This window comes from Meleagris gallopavo, chromosome 22, assembly GCF_000146605.3.
Source record: "Meleagris gallopavo isolate NT-WF06-2002-E0010 breed Aviagen turkey brand Nicholas breeding stock chromosome 22, Turkey_5.1, whole genome shotgun sequence".
NCBI classification, from domain to species: Eukaryota; Metazoa; Chordata; class Aves; order Galliformes; family Phasianidae; genus Meleagris; species Meleagris gallopavo.
This window is the reverse complement of record NC_015032.2, coordinates 7311458-7327720: the sequence shown is the minus strand read 5'-3', so window position 1 is coordinate 7327720 and position 16263 is coordinate 7311458.

The following is a 16263-nucleotide window of genomic DNA, read 5'->3' as shown; positions in this document are numbered from 1 at the left end:
GAAACCTGTAAAAATAAGCAGAACCACATTAAAAGGCTAAACAGAGGAGCAAAATCAAATATTGAAATATTGAGGGAGCTTCCAGCCACGGTATTGGCCAGCTCTGTTCTGAGGTTACCCCCAGGGGTGTGCAGGGACGTGGGGACATGGGGACATTGCTCATGCCACCACAGGATCCCAGCAAGGAGTGACAGCGTGCAGCCAAAGCAACCAGCGTCCTCCTCCAGAGATTAGGCATGAGATAAGGGGGAAAATATCCCTTTAATGAGTATCCTAAATGCATCAGACACTAAGCAGATGCCTTCCACCAAAGAAGACATCTTCCTAATTTCTGAAGTAATAAAAGAAAACTGCAGCTTGAAGACTAAAGCCCTCAAGATCTGCAGAGGAGGGATCCAAGAATAGCCAAAAGATCTGGCAGAGAGGATGTGCAGGTAATTTACATGGGAGAAAACCTGGACCAGCAACAACTCACTGTAAATAAGCTACAAAAACAGGAGAGACCTGCAGTGATCTCACCCATCGAGACAACAATCTATCCCATTTCCATTATGGAAATCACACATCAGTCAGTATTGTTCTTAAGAACAGAAGAGGATGATGCCAAGATCTTTCATTTGCAAAATGATGTGTCCAAAACAAGCGTGTCTCCAGCTCCAGGTCACATCTTCTCTGGGGCACCTTTGGATGAGCTGGAGAACCCAGCCAAGGTGGTGTAAGGAGTCAGGAACTAATGCTTATGGCACAAACAGTTTCCATGGGCAATGCTGATGGGTTGATGGTTGGACAAGATGATCTTAGTGGTCTTTTCCAACCTAATATTTGCACGATTCTACATCCATCCAGACAGCAGCCTCAAAAGCAATGAGTGATGTCCTGATGTCCTGTCCTTGGGTGGTATGATCCCTGCTGAGGGGAAACTGAGGCACAGCAGAAGACTACTGCAGAGCTGAAACCTTGAGGAGGTTGTGCCTCTGCCCTGCTTTCCTCCGGCCGATGCTCCCCACCAATGTCACAGTGACAGCCCCCATAGGTGCTCATCAGGGGACTATTTTTAATCACCTATCCACCAGCTTTTTGCAGTGTCCCATTCACACTTGCTCTGTGAAAAAGGATGTTAGAGCAGATTAACAGCTGGTTCCTGCCTGCTCCGACAGCTCTTACAATGCGTCCCTCCTTCTCAAGGTGACAGGAACATGCAGCTGCCTAATGGGTACAGAAGTGTCTATTCTTTCCCAGTGACATTTATTGTGAAATATCTGAGTGGGACTGAGAGACATGCAAGGCTTTCCCTCCCTTATCAGGCGACCCTGGTCAGTGTCCTGCTGTCAAGGACTGAAGTAATTTATGTCAGAGCCGCGAGTGTTTACTTATCTGCCCCAGCGCCCGCCTGGGTTCGGAGCAGCCAGACTGGCTCCGTGGGGCTCACCAGCCTCTTCCTGCCACTGAGAAAATCCCGGTGGGAGCAGCAGCAGAAAATGCTTCTGCGGCGCAGAAGGGCAAGATGTGATGCTGGCACAAGGGATAGAGCTGGAATCCTGCAGCACAAGGGACACAACCCAGCCCCAGCAGCAGCACATGGCATCTATGCAGATGGCACTGGGAAAAGTGTGAATTTAGAGAGGGTTTTGCAGAGCAAAGCAAAGCAGTGCCTTCTCTATATGTGTTCCCTGTGTTCCCTGAGCATCACAGCTGACAGCCTGCAGAAGGCATGAGTTCCAAAACCTTCCAGTTCTACCAAGCATCACTGTGATCTCAGCCATTCTCCCTGCACAGCCATCACTCCCCATCCCAACCATGGGGACTACTCTCATCCCATTGGGCATCACAGCCTTCGGGCACGGCAGAGAGGGGCCAGAACCTGATTGCTCTGCTCCCGGGTTTCTTTCTTGTCCTCCCAACACACAGAAGGATTTTGGATCACCACAGCTTCCTCGCCAATGCTCACCAGCTCTTGCTATTGGGAAACCTTTAGTTGGTTGGGACGTCACCAACAATAGATTAAAAGAGACAGACCATCTCTTGTTAAATGAGTTGTTACTCTAAGTTTGCTCCTTCTTATGTTTTTTTCCAATCCAGGGCACTCATCAGAAAAAAAGGAAGTGTTTTAGTGATGTTCTATTGCTGCTGACTTATGTTGTGTGCTGGCCATTCCCCCCCAAGCATGATGTTGGATGATGCTAGGTGGATGGAGGAGTCTGGGAGGCAACAAAAATTCGCAAAGCACATTTGCTTTTGCGTTTGCAAAAGTGCATTTGCAGCTAGTGGAGAGGGAGTCTGATGGCTGCTCATCTGTTTTTTTCCCAAATGCTGGGAGATTTCTGAAGACTGATCAACCAAAGTGTGACGCCTCATATTTCTCCATCACAACCCCAAGCACGGCAGACAGCAACATACAGCCCCAGTGCTCAGCCCTCTGCTCTCTGACAGAGGTTCCTACGCAAAAGTACAAAAGCGTTGCTTGAAAAAATAAGATATTTATTATGCCTTTGATGTTCCATAAGAACGGTTGTGACTTCTGCTTAGTCTCCAACATCCGATTGACAATTGTTTATTAGTTTTAAAATAGCTGAAATTCATGTCAAACATTCCGCATGTTAGAAAAATGTTTATGAAGTGTTATCATCGTTTATTTAACTGCGAATGTTTAGGAAACTAGCATAAAATATAATGGACCACACAGGGCTCCGAGCAGTCTGACGGTGGCAGCCTTGTTTCAAGAGCACCTCCATCCCCACCATCATGCAGGGTTCGGTTCGTAGAGTGCTCTCCAGGTACTGACAGGGGTTTGTGAGACAAGGGACCAGGATTTGGGATTGTTTCATTTTGTTTTAAGGATGTTCCTTCTAAAAAGTTCACCAGAGCTGTGCTCACCATTGCTGCTTGTGGACAATTGGGACCAAGGAGGGAAATATTGTTTCTTGGCTGATGCGCAACTTGAGTGCCCTGGGAAATCATTCAGATGTAAGGCATTAATATTCATTCATCATGAATATTTACCCTACGCACGCATAATGTACTCTGCATTAATATTTATAGCGCCCAAGACAATGTGTATTTGTCTTAAAATTTTGGAGGGAAAAAATGTCATTGTGATGGCAACAGGTTTGGATGAAGTTTTAATTCTTGTTTCTCCAGAGCTATAATTTCAAGCCTAAGGGCACATTGGCAGCCAGCTGTTTGGTGAAACTCTTTGTGTGATCCTTTGCACTCAGCTGGAGCTGGAGGAGAGCAATCTATCTGCAAGGGCGAGGTGCACACCTTGACCCATCAAGCAGCTCCCATCCTTTTAGGATCATAGAATATCCTGTGTTGGATGGAATCCTCAAAGGCCATTGAGTCCATCACCTTCAGATCACACCTCTCTGCACAGATTACTGCAAGCAGAATAAGCAGTGCTTTGTCTCAACTGAAGATAATTATATGGTAAAACAGTCCCTATGGGTGATCACCACCAGCAGCTTCTTGACATCTATGGATGCACATGGAAGAATAGATTTTGGAATTCAGCACCAACAGCTCCTGTTTTGGGGAGTTTTCCCTTGATACCTGCAGTGTTAGCAGCAGGACAGGGGAAGGAAATACCAGGTTATCCTTCCCAGCAAATGAGAGAAGTGAAACAGTAGGAAAGAATGTTTTAGTTGTTGGGTTAAAACACTTTTTCCACTCATTGATAGAAATGATCTCATCTGTTTCATTATTATTCTTGCGCCTGGAAGCCACCAGCTCTGCAGAGATGCACTGACATTTTGAGCTCTTCCTGGGACATTCCTTGGGAGCTTCCCTCCAGACACAAGCCACAGGCTTACCCAACAGAGGTAACATGAGGCAATCCATAGCAGCAAAGCTGCAGTGAACTCTCTCCTAGTGAGGATCCCACCGAGCGTGGTTCTGCTGGGTACAGCCTCCTGCTGGATGTGATTCCGTGCAGGATGTTGCAATAGTCGCTCCTAGTCCGGAACCAGAGAGGACCAACCCACACTCCAACTCAACTGCCAGATTAATTGCTTTAACCCATGGCTGACAGCAAAGCATTGCTTCATTGATATTTTTGTCTGTTGGCACACACGTGGGTTTGTTTTCAGCAGCTTTGCTTTCCTGTTGTTTTACAAGGAGACACTGGGTCGTGTCCGTAGCTCTGACCTTTGGGGCCTGATTCAGTTCCCACTGGAACAAGTCTCCCACTGGTGTCCGTGGGGGCACTGCATGGTGCAAAGGTCCTCACAGGGCAGAGCCACAGCTGGCTGCACCAATGTGCCCAGCACTGCACTTCTGTGCTCCTTCTGTTCCTATCACCTTCAGCTGAATGCTTTTCTCTCTCCAATCATAAAATTTCCTCTTTTAATATTTTAAACTTATTTCTCATAAAACCCCCTACTATGAAAATTTCTTTTAAAGAAATACACCATTAATGTATCTTTATGACGTGCAGCTGATGCTCACAGCATGGGCTATGACTTTTTTATGTTCCTTACTTGTTCTTGAGACATTTTATTTTGACATCATATCCTTATATGCTAAATTAAAACAAATTTTTATTATCTACTATATGCCAGCAGACAATGGTCTTAAGCTGTTGTACAGCTCTTCATGTCCACCCTGGGGCACCTTCCCGTCTTCCTGCCCACTCCCTCCCTCCACCTCTCCAAAAACCCATGGAGCGAGTTATCCCCACTGACAGCAATTTACAGTCCCCATTAACGGTCATATAAATTCCAGTGGATCAAGGGAGCTTCGAGTCTATGATATTCAGACACAGCTAATAGCTCTGGGATAATTGCCATCTCGTGTTTCTCTGCTCCGAGCCCGACTGTTTATATCTCAAGACAAGCAAGCAGTAAAACAAGTTTCCACGTTCCTCCAGTCACCCAAGGAGCCGCTGGCTCCAATAGCAGGCAGAGGGCTGGAGGTGGCAGTCATTTCCTATAGTTAATGCTCGCTGCTTCTGCACAGCTCCCCGCTCCCAGAGGGAAGTGGGGTCAGCCCTGAGCCCTTCTGCATGCGGGCGTATGGGGAAAAAGCAGCCAGCTTGCTGTTATCACTGTTAGAAATGTGGCTGTAGAAGGGTGGCACTGGTCTGTTAAATAATGTGTGATCTGTAATTTTAGGTTTTGGAATCTGTAGTTTGGGAGCTTGATTAATAGGAGTATTTACTAGAAATCCTTGTTGGCTTTGAAAGCTTGGTTAATAGGAATATTTACTGTGAAAGCTGTGCTGATAAATAGACATTTAGTTTAATGGTGGAAGGAGCAATTGGCATGCTGTGGGCAACAGGAAGAACCATCCCCTTCTTGCCCAGGCCCCCAGCAGGGGTTGTTCATTGTCCCACGATGCAGGATTGCAGCAGCATCACCCCTGGGGCTGTGCCAGCAGTCCGCAGGCAGTTTGGGAGACACCATGGATAGCCATGATTAGGTTCTACAGTGAGGAAACATTCACCAGGTGTGATCTAAATCTCTTCATGAAAACAGTCCAGGTGTGGGGAAATGTCAGGTTGTTACATGCACTTTCTCTTCACAGTGATGCCAACCAAAGATCATAGAATCAGTAAGGTTGGAAAAGAGCTCTGAGATCATCAGGTCCAATCTCAGCCCACCCCACGGTGTCCAGTGACCACATCCCTTAGTGCCACATCTCCATGGCTGGAACAGCTCCAGGGATGGTGACTCCACCACCTCCCTGGGCAGCTGTGGCACTGCATCCTAACGCCCAATCTGACCCTCCTCTGGTGCAGAATGACACCATCATGTCTCATTCTAACACTGTTACCTGGGAGCAGAGGCCAACCCCCACCTCATTCCAACCTCCTTGCAGGGAGTTGTAGGGAGTGATAATGTCTCCCCTGAGCCTTTATCCTCATTTTCTTTAAGTGATACAGAACTCAACATCTCTGTGACTTAAAACCTGCATGTTCGTGTTATTTTGCTAAGAATTCCAAGGGGGAAGGATCTTACTTTATTGGAAAGTGAGGTGAGGGTGAGGGCTCCCCATGTCCTGATTGCCCCATGGTGCTGGGGCAGTGGGGACAGCACTGCTCCTCCTGCTGCACCCCCCCCACTACTCCTGCTGTGATTCACTGAGCCCTAATGCCTTCACTCACACTCTTGTTTGCTCACTTGAAAGCCAAGAAAACCTTTCTTTTTTCATAGGAAATTAAGAGTAATCCTCTTCATTATGCATATTTCCAATAAATTACTGGTGAGTTCGCGCCTTTCATGTCAGCAAGGTCTGTCAGAGGTGTTTGCTCACAATTGATTGACCCCACCCCAACCTGGGGGGATCTGATCACGGCACATTTTGCCTGACAGGGTTATCAGATGACCTTCTGAAAATTTGCAAAGGACTCTCCATCTTTTGCAAGACGGGCAGATAAAGACTGGGGGGCTGCTGTGGTGCAAGAGCTGAAAAATGCAGCAGGGATGCGGCTCTGCAGGCAGCCCCAGCTCTTTGCATCATGCTGGCAGCCACTCCCCTATAAATCTGTGGGGCTGGCAGGAGCTGCTGGCTCTCTGCAGTGAGATGCCAAGCATCACTCCAGAAGAACTTCATTTGTACAGAGCCCTCTGGAACATGGAGCCAGCCAGCCAGGCGTTCCCCAAAATCTGAGCACCTCACTGTTTTGTCAGAGGGACAAAGGGCTGTTGGGAGAACCCAATTAAAAAATTCACTGTGTAAATGCAGGGCAGTGCCAATGGGATCCTGACTCTGCTACCTGCATTTGCACCTTGCTCTTATTTCAGTGGGGCAGTGCCAAACCCACTGGTAGTGGGTGGGAGTTCTACCCAACATCCCATGCTGGCCCTGGCTATTTGTTGATTTGCTTGGCAGCTTTCATCCTCCCAAAATATTTCCTGTGACTTTCTGTAAAGGTGACCAAGTACTCCTTAAATATATTCATATTTTTTGTCTGGGAAAAAGAAAAAAAAAAGGAACTTTTCTGCTACATATCCAGAAACTGTCAGTAAGGCTGAAATTCTCTTTACGAGAATTTTTGGTGCTTACTGAGAACTGGGCTTCTGGGAGTAGTGTGGCGGACCAGGAAGCATTTACAGAATCTATTCACCATGGCCAAACTCTGCCACTTTCCACCAGCTCTGCAAAAACACGCACTGGCATTAACCTTGAAAACTTCAGGAATGAAAACTAAAGGAGGATATGCAGGATTTGCTGATGGGCTGCGTTGTGCTGAGAGAAGCTCAGTCACAGTGAAGTGACGTCACTGCTCTTACTTTCCCACTTCTTTTTTTTTTTTTTTACCATTCAAATCAGCACTATGTTGTTGGGAATGTGCAGATTGGCACTTCCCAGCAAGTAATCTGGTTTCACCACAGTGATGTTGGTGAAGATGCAATGCCACCAGCACCAATGCATCCCCATCTCCATCCCCATCCCCATCCCCATCCCCACCCCATCCCCATCTCATTCACTATCTCCATCCCCAACGCCATCACCATACCCATCACCATCACCATCCCAACCCCTGTCCCCGGCCACCACTGGCACAAAAGGGAGAAGTAGCAAAGCCATGGATGCAGAATGAATTCAGGTTTTAACTTTTTGATTTTGCAGTAAACCTAAGTTCAGTAAATTGATTTTTGTAGTAATAAAAGCTGAACACTCATAACCCCCAAGCGATAAACTTTTTACTGCTATTTAGAATTTATATTTTATTTCCAGTCTTTTCCTTGGATGTGCCCTGAGGGGGAGCACTTTATGTGCAGCTCTAGAAATGAACTGAGTGCAAATATTTTTATTTTCCGCTAAGCATCAAAATTTTGATGCATTCTCATGAGACCAAATGCACTTCTTAAAAGTACAGGGCAGCCAGCAGAGCAACTTGGCTGCTCATTTATTTATTTATTTACTTATTTATTTATTTTTCTGAAGGAAAAGCACTGTTGGTACAAAGTCTGGGCACTGGGTATAGGACGAATAGACTGAATACCAAAAGCACCAAATTCTGATCTTGTCCATCTCTTTTATTGATGTTTAGGTAGAATTAATCATTCTATGATTCTAATTTATTATTATTGTTATTTTTCCTGAGTTTATGATTCCCTGTAATGCAGAGGGGCAGAGGAGAACCTATTGGAGTTCCTCAAGAAGATTTGTTCATGTCGCTCTTGTTCAACGCTTGCTTGAGGGATGGGGAAGACCCAGCATGCTGAAGCTTAAATGACAGCACAGTGATGGATGAGAAGACCATTGCAGGTGCATTTTCGAGATTTTTGAAATGTCTGGACTGTAACTCTTCTCTCCTTACAAGTCCTGGGCAGCCAGATTCACCTGGCTTTTTATGCAAAGGGATAAAAGAAGCAATACATATAAATGGTATTAATGCTCCCTAAAACATGCTGGAAATATTCCTTCTGTAAAATCTGTTTGACAAGTACAGATGATATCTCATAAGATGACCCAGATGATTCAGCACTTGGCTACACATGAGTAATGTGGCCATCCCCATCTCTGCAGCAGTAACCTCTTTACACTGTGTATTGTCATCCAGGAGATGTACAGGCTTTCTGCACATAGAAAAGAAGGCTGGAGGAGCTGAGTGCCGTATTTCAGCTTTCTTGACTGCTGCAATATCACAGAAAACTTGATGGGGTAACAGCAGCTGGAGCTGGGAGCCCTCAGCATCTCTGCCTGAGAGTCAATGGAGGCTCAGTACAAGGGGCTGCTGAGTAAATACTGAGAATGGGGAAATATTTGAGCATTGGCCTCTCCATACTCTTCTCTTGCTTGCACCCTCAGACATGCCCTGTTTAAGCTCTGTTTCCATTTTTATTTTATATTAATCATAGAATCATTAAGGTTGGAAAAAAACGTAAAGGTCATTAAGTCAACCCATCTTCACTGTGCCCACTACCCATGTTCTTCAGCCACCTAAGGGCCACTTCTGTCCTGCACCAGCACAACGTGGGTAGGATGAGCCCTGGAGAAATTTACTATTGCTTGGCACCAGCTCTGAAATGGTCCCATCAATGAAGCCATACAATGAGCCATGCTTAATGAATCAGAATGTTAATTATCACTCACATCAATTCAACAGCCCTGCCTGGATGATGGCTGCCCCCCTCTACTACTCTGAATTCCTCCCCCTCATCATCATCACATCTTCTGGCCCTCTGCTTCATTAGTTTTTATCTGATGATTGAATACCACCGTTAGCCAAAAATTATCAGTGCTAGTGTGCATGCACAGCACACTGCAAGGGAGCGTTGTAAAACACGAGGTAATTCATGCTACAAAACTGTCACAAACTAAAGAAATATCTCCCTTGTTTCCTCTGAGACTGAATGAATGAAACCTCAGCACTGCTGCTGTACAACACTCAACTCCTGTGGAAAGAAAAGCATAATATCCAGGCACAGTGGAAGAAAAAGCAGATTCTTTGTGATCAACATAGGCAATTTGACTGGAAGAATTACAGAATATCCCAAGTTGGAGGAGTCCCAAAAGGATCATCAATTCCAGCTCCTGGCTCCACACAGGACGCACAAAAATCAGACCACCTGTCGAGGAAGAGGAGCATCATCCCCTGGAACTAACATTTTGGAGAATGGTTTCTTCTTGCTGCATTTTCAGATGAGTTGCAGTGAGTTTGTGCTTTATAAGCCACATCAGGATCAGGTTCCCACAATGGAGCAATGTCCAGCCCTGCCAGGCAGGAGGGGAAGATGCTTTCGTCCTTTGCCTTCTCTTCATGACATCCCACCTTGAATGCATCTTAAGGTATATCTTTGCTCTGTAACCAAGCTAGAATGACCCATTAATTTCTAATTAATTAAACTTTGTGGTGGCCCTCAGCACTCTTAATGTTTTTTTGTTAAGAGTATCCACTGTCACTTCGTGATGGGCATCTCCATCAAGCCGGAAAATCCCATATGGAAATAACCTAAGGATGAACAGAGCCCCATCCCCAAGATCCGTGCCCAAAAGCAGATCGCTCTGAGCCTTGTTTTGCACACAAAAATGGTAAGGGTGGTATTTTAACATGTTTTCTTCTCAGGAGCTGATGGTCCAACAAGCATGCTTAGTCACTCTGGACATGTCCCCCAAGGCAACTCTGCCTGCCCATCGCTTCTCACTCAACATGTTTCTAACAGTTTGAATTTGGAGCACCTGGCATCAGTCACCATGGGGAGAAGTGTTTGACACTGGAGCCTCTGGGTGGGCTCAGACATGGTCATTAGGAAAGATTACAGAAATGATTACGCCGTTTATTTACTGTTGGTGAATGGCATTGGCCAAACTGGAGCACTGATCCATCACCCTACATGGTGGGTTCCTGCTGAGCACCAGTGGGCAAGTGCAGAACTGGGATTCCAATGGACTTTTGGAGAAGGATTGGGCTTCTCGGGCTGCTTGTGGAGCTGCTGCACCCATTGCATTGCTTTGGCTGCTCAGCCCAGATGCTAAGCAGAAAGGAATATGTTCAGTGTCCCAGTCACTGACAGCTCGACATATACACAGCCTAGATAGCTTGCAAACTAGATAAAGGAGTGACAACATCTCCTTGAGAGAAAACACAGGATTTCTCCCTCTGCGATGCTTCATCTCTGCTGTCTCCTGATTTCGATCTCCTGGGGCACACCACTCACAGCTGCCTTCCCGCTGCCCTGGGGCTTGCAGAGCCTCTTGGAGCAGTGTGGAGCCGCCCTCCCGCACACTATTTGCTTATCATGTTTCTCGATGGACAGTGTGCTTTGTGGGGTGGGGGAAGACTTTGGTTCCCTGCTGTCATTGCTGGAGTTGTTGGTTAGCAGTGCCCCAGGCCACCCCTTGCCCCTTTCTCTAAGCAGCTTATTACACTGCACAGCTCAAAGAGGTTGCAAATGCTTTTTCTCTGGCTTAGAGAGAGGGAGAGAAGAAAATGCTTCTGGATCTGAACCAACTATTCAGACTCTTGCTTTCTGGCATCCAAAGAAATCCCAAGGGTTTGTTTTGCAAAGGAGAAAGTGCTGGACATTGAAAAGAGGTTACCTGTAACGTATAGAGGTTAAATACAGAGAAAGGTGAACACAAGGTTTAGGACACCTTAAGAATAATATTAATTATTTAAGACTGAGAGCACTGAAGGATACATCAGACAAGAGTTGGGATGGATTTGCACTGCCCCTGTGCTGCCATTGATTCCTACTCCCAGCCCATTACTGCTGCCATGTGGCAGTCAGGGCAGCTGGAAACCTCTGGCCTTCTTCAAAATGTTTTTCAGTGGCCACAAACTGGGGTCTGTGCAGCCCCTCAGAGACAACCCTGCCTGTGCCCAGCTGCTGAATGCGTGAAGAGATTGGTGGATGGGCACCAAATCCTGCACCAATTGCCAAGACCAATCAATGCGGTTTGAGGGTTACATGTGGGCATCCTCAGTCTTAAAACAGCTGTTTGAGGTTGATGCTCACAAGGCTTAAGGTTTCCAAAGGTGCTGATGTGATGCTTTGTCTCAATGTGCCATTAGCTCATCAAGCAGTGTGCCGCCTTCCTGATGAGGCATCCAACAGAGAGCAGGAAAATTATTTGGAAAATGCATCACCAGTCTCCCCATGAAGCCAAACCACGTACCACTGTGAGGCTGTTGGCTTCCTGAAGTCTTCCCGTGGAAAATGTCCTCACCTCCTGCTGCAGTTGGGCGGTATCTCCAGAGGTGCACGGTGGGAGCTGCTTGTGTTTGGCTGGAGCACTGGGAAGGATTTCAGTTCAAGATTTTGCTCTGATTTGCACCAGTGCCCACATCCTAGTGGAGCGGCGCTGTCACAAGCAAACTGAACCCACAGCAGGGAGAAGATCACTGGGAAAGGAAAGGGCTCTGCTGTAGGCAGCTCTAGGTTAATAAGTGAACTATTCATCTGATAGGGACACGGGAGAAGTTTGCAGGTATTCGGCCCCGCTACAATTCAGCAATACCACTTCTCTTTATCTCTCACCCAAGTAACACAAACATTTATGGAATTACGTTTTAAGGTTTTTAAAGGTGTATTTAGAACGTGTTTTCTTTGAAGCGTTATCTTTGCAAGCTCTCATGCGCTGATAAAGGCCGTGTTTGGCTGCCTCTCGAGGAGCATTCGCAAGCTGTTGGCTCAGGGAGGTTTCTCCTCGGGGGCTGCAGGACAGCAGTGGTGGCAGTGCTGTGGGTGACAGCTTCAGGGACACAGCAGAGAACAGATGGGAAATAAAGCCCTCGGTCTCAGCATGAAAGTTGCCGTCTCCTCTCTGGGAGAAGGGAAGGAGCGCAGCAAAGCGAATGACCTCACTGCAGGATGGTTCCACTTAGCATCCCCAGCCCTCCTCCCAGCCCTGCCCAGCGATGAAGACGTCGTCCCACAGCTCATCACTCACAGCAGCGCATACCCGCGCCTCATCCCGCAGTCGGGGATTTGACCCGGAGCTCCTCGAAATCAATGGAAAGGCTCCAGTGGATTTCTACGGAGCTTGGAGCTGAACAAATGTTGGCAAACTCCACCAAAGCTAATGGGAACTTTGCTGGCAGTGCAGGCTGACGGGTCAGGAGCAGGGAGAAAATTAATTTGTCAAGAGGAAGATTCATCTTCCAAGTTTCCAAGGAGTTTTCAAGGAGTTTCTTAAAGGAGCACTCACCACCACGCTTCCCTGCAAGGAGACCAGCTCCAGATTGTCAGTGATGCTATTGCAAATATCCCGGGAGGGTGTGAAGTCTCCCCCCACTCCCTTTGCCTTGTTTCTGTCCTTCTTCAGCTCAGCTCCTCACCTCCACCCTCGCCCGGAGCCAAAATCTCCATGCTGGAGCCTAGCCCCTCTCGGCCTCCCCTGTGCTGTTGCTTTCATTCATTTTCTTCTCCCAAAATCGCCAGGCACAACTTGTCTGAACGTATGCCGAACCTGATAAGCCTTTGGCAGCCTCAAGAATAGATTGCTTTCATAAAAATGAAAACCATTTCGTGAGAAGTGGAGGTGGGAGTGGGAAGGGGGAAGCAAAAGCAAATGCGAAAATAATGTGCAGGCGAGGGCCCATGCAATCACCTGGCAGGAAGAGGCATTCACGAATCAAAGCATAAATCACAGCACTGTGAGCAGCCGGGCCAGGCAGGCGGTGAAGCCCCGCACCTCCAGGTTCTGTTTGCACACTCAGTTCTGCACAGAGCACGGAACGGGCACATCTTTCACCAGTGTGCAGAGGAGAACTTGTTGAAAGACTCACAAAGGAGAAAGGATCCCCAGGACTAAGATTCAGGAGCGTGTGGGTGCAGCAGTTTTTTGCAGTTATTGGGGCAGGGCAGGGAGATTTGGGGGATTCAGAAAGTCGGAGTTTTGCACCAGCCATTGGTGGGCTCAGCAGAAATACTGGCCTAAAGAAATCACATTCCCAGTACGGGTTTTGCACTTGGAGAGCAAAACTTCACAGAGGTCCCTGAAAATAGAGGAGATGCTTGTGAGGAAGGGACATAAATCACTGCTTTGTACAGCTCGAGCCATTGCACAACGGCACACGCTGCAGTTCTACCACGCCAAGCTGTGCAGATTAGCAATGGGGCCTGAGGGCAAATCTGACATGTCCAAAGATGTTGGCCCTAGTAGAACGCAATGCTGCTAGCGCCAGCTTAGCAATTTGTATGTGTAAGCACAGTGCTTGCTTAGCTGAGTCCTTTTCTTCACCTTCTGGGTTCTGTGGCTACAGGAAACATCCAGTTTCTCCTTTTGCTCTCTTTGGTGGCAGGCACAGGGTTGGCACCCCCCTGACTCCTTCTCATTCTCCTTCTCATTATGGAGAAGATGGAAACAATGAGAAAAAAGAGCGTGTGGTGCTTCCAGGCTCCATCTGTTGGGTGTCCATCTGGAAGAGGAGAGCAGTGGAGCATCTCCCTTTGCAAGGGTCTGTGCCACAGCTGAACTTCAAAATAAGCTTTCTTGTCTTTAAGAAAGATAGTACCGATGGATTAATTACATGGGAATAAATGGCATAGCTGTGTTTTATGGGTAAAGTGTTGAAATCTACCAAACACTAAAGAGCTGTCATCCCTCCCCTGCTCCAGAGAGCAGGGAGCCATTCTAATGACAAGTTTTGTTAACGAAGCAGTCGTAGAAAAATATTTACTACCAGAGTTCCTTCAATTGACATTTGCATCTTCTGTAATTTGCCAAAGTCTCTGTGCAGCTGGAGCTGTTTTCATGGGACTATAATTTACAAGAAGGATTTTTCCTCACTTCTCAGTATCTGCTTAAAAAAAAAAACCAAAAAACAGAAAACAACCAAAAGCATCTTTGGTTCTTAGATTCACACTTAATTTTTTATTTTGTTTTGGCCAGAGGAGGAAGGAGCGACAAAGGGAAATGGATATCATAGGAGACAGAGCAGAAATGGAGGAGTATGAGATAGGAGGACTGCTCAGTGCAGTGAGTCATGGCCGCTCACAGGAGAGCCAAGAAGTGTCAGAGCACAGCGGGGTCCTCCCTGGTTCAGCCAAGCAGGAGCCAGCTGAGAATGGATGCAGTTCCACTCTCCCCAGGAGAGAAAATAAAGATGGATTTGGGGCAGGATGAGCATTTGGATCCAAGAGGAAATGGTTAAAACCATCAGATGTCATTGGTCTCCTCCTTGGTGGTGAGGGTCAGGCACGGGGACCATGATGCCAATGTGCCCTGCAAACCATCCCATCGTTGTGTTGTTGTTTGTTTTTTTTAGAGCACCAAATATTCATATGTTTGGCTATTGGGAAAATCTGAGAACAGTGACAGCAACAGGTGAATGTAGGTGGGATTGTGAAAACTTACAATGTGTTTCCTGACTCGACACATTGTGCCAAAACTGGGCACGGACAGATGCATTTCCATCATTGTTTTGTGCTTCATTGAGAACAGCTGCCACCCACTTTCCCAATGTCTTTGTACTCCCCTGCACATTTGCAGCACCTTGGAAGGCAAACGCTGCTCTCCTCGCATGTTTGCAACCCAGATGTTGCAGTTCAAGGAGGTGAAAGAAAAACGGAGCCAACAAGGGAAGGACTCATCTGCTTCTCCTTCCAACCCAGAGAAAAGCCACAGCTAAAGGGCAAAGCAGCACCGGTGTGAGGAGGTTGGAGGCACATGTGCAGCTCTCCAGCCCAGAAAGGAGAAGGAAAGGAGGATTTTTAGCAGGAAATTTGCCCTTCTGTTTCAGTTTGGACAATATATATAGCCATTGTAAGGATAAAAACGGTCTGACAGCTGCTGGATGCAGCCCCTCTGAAGGAAGGACCTTGCACCCCACAGCTGTGCCAGCCCACCTGGCTCTGGTTTGTAGGGCCACAAATGAGCTCCATCATTTTGAATGGATTATTCCCATGTCTCAAATTGGCATCTCCTCCATCTGCATGTTGGGATGCTGATAGTGCCCACTGCACTGCAAAGAGCCAGGAGATCTGCACCCCTCATTTGTCAGCTGTCTCTGTTCACTCCACGTCTCTGTGGCCACACCTCAGGCACTTGGGTTGTTGGATCCTTACCAGGAAAGAGAGCACCAATATCCCCACATGGGACACCCCCTGCAGAAATGGCCTTTCCCAAGCCTGGCAAGCACCTCCTTGCTGGTGCAAGGTTTTCAGGTCTGTGGAGTGATGCCCTTTGCTGTGAGTCTGAATGTTTTACTGTTCCGAAAGGGGAAAGTTTGTCCCTCTCCCCATTAGGCATTGTGCACTGGGTTGCTTACTATGACAGGGACCTCACATGCTTTTGAAAACAGTGGGAGGACTCGGTGAAGCAAAGTTACACTCTCCAGGAGCAGAAGACAAGAGGAAAACTGGCATAAAACCAAAATTTACTCTGTCCGTGTCACTGGTGTAATTGGAGCAGCCGCCCTTCTCCCATCCAGCCTGGTTTTGTATCTAAGTAACGGAAATAAGAGGTGGGTGATGAGACCCGGGGAGCCTCCTGCTGCTGCAGATGTGCAGGACCGGGTAACATTCGTGCCTCGAGAGCCCAAACTCCGCACGCAGCTCCGCGGACCCCGCGCACGGCTCTCAGCCGCAGCGGGCGCTTTGCAAAGCCGGCAGCAGCCCCTGGCGGAGGCTGCGTGCTACGCGTGCCCCGAAGGCTGCACTGAAGGGAGGGGGACGTTGCAATCGTCTCAAGCAGAAAACCAGCTCGCTTTGCTTTGTTGCTGTCTTTTTGTCGCAAGGGAAATCTGCCAAACTCAGGCGCCGGGGGTTAGGCTCGTCCTCATTCGAAATCCCGAGCAAAGGGGATGTTTGTCTTTTGGCCACTGATGGAACAAGTCAGAGTACTGAATAGTAAATGGGAAGATTTTCACTG